General features: G+C 39.6%; 1 protein-coding gene across 1 annotated transcript in view; it reads left to right on the top strand.

The window, feature by feature from the left end:
- LOC311329100 (teneurin-2-like) overlaps nucleotides 1–5000 on the top strand; it is a gene marked incomplete at both ends in the record, with an annotated part of 117124 nt that overhangs the window by 45348 nt on the left and 66776 nt on the right. The window lies entirely within an intron of this gene.

Here is a 5000-nt window from a genome sequence, read left to right as displayed (position 1 = left end):
TATCCTATATAATATGAATCTATTATCCTTTATAATATGAATCTACTATCCTATATAATATGAATCTATTATCCTATATAATATGAATCTACTATCCTATATAATATGAATCTATTATCCTATATAATATGAATCTACTATCCTATATAATATGAATCTATTATCCTATATAATATGAATCTACTATCCTATATAATATGAATCTACTATCCTATATATGAATCTACTATCCTATATAATATGAATCTACTATCCTATATAATATGAATCTACTATCCTATATAATATGAATCTACTATCCTATATAATATGAATCTATGATCCTATATAATATGAATCTACTATCCTATATAATATGAATCTACTATCCTATATAATATGAATCTATTATCCTTTATAATATGAATCTACTATCCTATATAATATGAATCTACTATCCTATATAATATGAATCTACTATCCTATATAATATGAATCTACTATCCTATATAATATGAATCTACTATCCTATATATGAATCTATTATCCTATATATGAATCTACTATCCTATATAATATGAATCTATTATCCTATATATGAATCTACTATCCTATATATGAATCTACTATCCTATATAATATGAATCTACTATCCTATATAATATGAATCTACTATCCTATATAATATGAATCTACTATCCTATATAATATGAATCTACTATCCTATATAATATGAATCTACTATCCTATATATGAATCTACTATCCTATATAATATGAATCTACTATCCTATATAATATGAATCTACTATCCTATATAATATGAATCTACTATCCTATATATGAATCTATTATCCTATATATGAATCTACTATCCTATATATGAATCTATTATCCTATATAATATGAATCTACTATCCTATATATGAATCTATTATCCTATATAATATGAATCTATTATCCTATATAATATGAATCTACTATCCTATATAATATGAATCTACTATCCTATATATGAATCTACTATCCTATATAATATGAATCTACTATCCTATATAATATGAATCTACTATCCTATATATGAATCTACTATCCTATATATGAATCTATTATCCTATATATGAATCTACTATCCTAAATATGAATCTATTATCCTATATAATATGAATCTACTATCCTATATAATATGAATCTATTATCCTATATAATATGAATCTATTATCCTATATAATATGAATCTACTATCCTATATAATATGAATCTACTATCCTATATATGAATCTATTATCCTATATAATATGAATCTACTATCCTATATAATATGAATCTATTATCCTATATAATATGAATCTACTATCCTATATAATATGAATCTACTATCCTATATACTATGAATCTACTATCCTATATAATATGAATCTACTATCCTATATAATATGAATCTACGGGGCGGCTGGAGCTCAGTTGGTAGAGCGGGTCGTTCAGTGATCGAAGGGTCAGTGGTTCGAATCCCAGCTCTGACTGTCCACATGTTGAAGTGTCCTTGAGCAAGACACCTAACCCCAAATTGCTCCCAATGAGCAGGTTAGCACCTTGCATGGCAGCTACCGCCATTGGTGTGTGAATGGGTGAATGAGTGGCCATTGTTGTGTGAATGGGTGAATGAGAGGCCATTGTTGTGTGAATGGGTGAATGGGGTGAATGAGAGGCCATTGTTGTGTGAATGGGTGAATGAGAGGCCATTGTTGTGTGAATGGGTGAATGAATGGCCATTGTTGTGTGAATGGGTGAATGAGAGGCCATTGTTGTGTGAATGGGTGAATGAGTGGCCATTGTTGTGTGAATGGGTGAATGAGAGGCCATTGTTGTGTGAATGGGTGAATGAGAGGTCACTGTTGTGTGAATGGGTGAATGAGTGGCCATTGTTGTGTGAATGGGTGAATGAGAGGCCATTGTTGTGTGAATGGGTGAATGAGAGGCCATTGTTGTGTGAATGGGTGAATGAGTGGCCATTGTTGTGTGAATGGGTGAATGAGAGGCCATTGTTGTGTGAATGGGTGAATGAGAGGCCATTGTTGTGTGAATGGGTGAATGAGAGGCCATTGTTGTGTGAATGGGTGAATGAGTGGCCATTGTTGTGTGAATGGGTGAATGAGAGGTCATTGTTGTGTGAATGGGTGAATGAGTGGCCATTGTTGTGTGAATGGGTGAATGAGAGGCCATTGTTGTGTGAATGGGTGAATGAGTGGCCATTGTTGTGTGAATGGGTGAATGAGAGGCCATTGTTGTGTGAATGGGTGAATGAGAGGCCATTGTTGTGTGAATGGGTGAATGAGTGGCCATTGTTGTGTGAATGGGTGAATGAGAGGCCATTGTTGTGTGAATGGGTGAATGAGAGGCCATTGTTGTGTGAATGGGTGAATGAGTGGCCATTGTTGTGTGAATGGGTGAATGAGAGGTCATTGTTGTGTGAATGGGTGAATGAGTGGCCATTGTTGTGTGAATGGGTGAATGAGAGGCCATTGTTGTGTGAATGGGTGAATGAGTGGCCATTGTTGTGTGAATGGGTGAATGAGAGGCCATTGTTGTGTGAATGGGTGAATGAGAGGCCATTGTTGTGTGAATGGGTGAATGAGTGGCCATTGTTGTGTGAATGGGTGAATGAGAGGCCATTGTTGTGTGAATGGGTGAATGAGTGGCCATTGTTGTGTGAATGGGTGAATGAGAGGCCATTGTTGTGTGAATGGGTGAATGAGAGGCCATTGTTGTGTGAATGGGTGAATGAGAGGCCATTGTTGTGTGAATGGGTGAATGAGTGGCCATTGTTGTGTGAATGGGTGAATGAGAGGTCATTGTTGTGTGAATGGGTGAATGAGTGGCCATTGTTGTGTGAATGGGTGAATGAGAGGCCATTGTTGTGTGAATGGGTGAATGAGTGGCCATTGTTGTGTGAATGGGTGAATGAGAGGCCATTGTTGTGTGAATGGGTGAATGAGAGGCCATTGTTGTGTGAATGGGTGAATGAGTGGCCATTGTTGTGTGAATGGGTGAATGAGAGGCCATTGTTGTGTGAATGGGTGAATGAGAGGCCATTGTTGTGTGAATGGGTGAATGAGTGGCCATTGTTGTGTGAATGGGTGAATGAGAGGCCATTGATGTGTGAATGGGTGAATGAGAGGCCATTGTTGTGTGAATGGGTGAATGAGAGGCCATTGTTGTGTGAATGGGTGAATGAGTGGCCATTGTTGTGTGAATGGGTGAATGAGAGGCCATTGTTGTGTGAATGGGTGAATGAGAGGCCATTGATGTGTGAATGGGTGAATGAGTGGCCATTGTTGTGTGAATGGGTGAATGAGAGGCCATTGTTGTGTGAATGGGTGAATGAGAGGCCATTGTTGTGTGAATGGGTGAATGAGTGGCCATTGTTGTGTGAATGGGTGAATGAGAGGCCATTGATGTGTGAATGGGTGAATGAGTGGCCATTGTTGTGTGAATGGGTGAATGAGAGGCCATTGTTGTGTGAATGGGTGAATGAGAGGCCATTGTTGTGTGAATGGGTGAATGAGAGGCCATTGTTGTGTGAATGGGTGAATGAATGGCCATTGTTGTGTGAATGGGTGAATGAGAGGCCATTGTTGTGTGAATGGGTGAATGAGTGGCCATTGTTGTGTGAATGGGTAAATGAGAGGCCATTGTTGTGTGAATGGGTGAATGAGAGGTCACTGTTGTGTGAATGGGTGAATGAGTGGCCATTGTTGTGTGAATGGGTGAATGAGAGGCCATTGTTGTGTGAATGGGTGAATGAGAGGCCATTGTTGTGTGAATGGGTGAATGAGAGGCCATTGTTGTGTGAATGGGTGAATGAGAGGCCATTGTTGTGTGAATGGGTGAATGAGTGGCCATTGTTGTGTGAATGGGTGAATGAGAGGCCATTGTTGTGTGAATGGGTGAATGAGAGGTCATTGTTGTGTGAATGGGTGAATGAGTGGCCATTGTTGTGTGAATGGGTGAATGAGAGGCCATTGTTGTGTGAATGGGTGAATGAGTGGCCATTGTTGTGTGAATGGGTGAATGAGAGGCCATTGTTGTGTGAATGGGTGAATGAGAGGCCATTGTTGTGTGAATGGGTGAATGAGTGGCCATTGTTGTGTGAATGGGTGAATGAGAGGCCATTGTTGTGTGAATGGGTGAATGAGAGGCCATTGATGTGTGAATGGGTGAATGAGAGGCCATTGTTGTGTGAATGGGTGAATGAGAGGCCATTGTTGTGTGAATGGGTGAATGAGAGGTCATTGTTGTGTGAATGGGTGAATGAGTGGCCATTGTTGTGTGAATGGGTGAATGAGAGGCCATTGTTGTGTGAATGGGTGAATGAGAGGCCATTGTTGTGTGAATGGGTGAATGAGTGGCCATTGTTGTGTGAATGGGTGAATGAGAGGCCATTGTTGTGTGAATGGGTGAATGAGTGGCCATTGTTGTGTGAATGGGTGAATGAGAGGCCATTGTTGTGTGAATGGGTGAATGAGAGGCCATTGATGTGTGAATGGGTGAATGAGTGGCCATTGTTGTGTGAATGGGTGAATGAGAGGCCATTGTTGTGTGAATGGGTGAATGGGAGGCCATTGTTGTGTGAATGGGTGAATGAGAGGCCATTGTTGTGTGAATGGGTGAATGAGTGGCCATTGTTGTGTGAATGGGTGAATGAGAGGCCATTGTTGTGTGAATGGGTGAATGAGAGGCCATTGTTGTGTGAATGGGTGAATGAGAGGCCATTGTTGTGTGAATGGGTGAATGAGTGGCCATTGTTGTGTGAATGGGTGAATGAGAGGCCATTGTTCTGTGAATTGGTGAATGAGAGGCCATTGTTGTGTGAATGGGTGAATGAGTGGCCATTGTTGTGTGAATGGGTGAATGAGTGGCCATTGTTTTTGCGAATGGGTGAATGAGAGGCCATTGTTGTGTGAATGGGTGAATGAGAGGCCATTGTTGTGTGAATGGGTGAATGAGAGGCCATTGTTGTGT

Source organism: Borostomias antarcticus (assembly GCF_949987555.1).
Source record: "Borostomias antarcticus genome assembly, contig: scaffold_240, whole genome shotgun sequence".
Classification (NCBI taxonomy): domain Eukaryota; kingdom Metazoa; phylum Chordata; class Actinopteri; order Stomiiformes; family Stomiidae; genus Borostomias; species Borostomias antarcticus.
The sequence above is the reverse complement of the archived record's forward strand: the minus strand, read 5'-3'. Positions and strand labels throughout refer to the sequence as shown.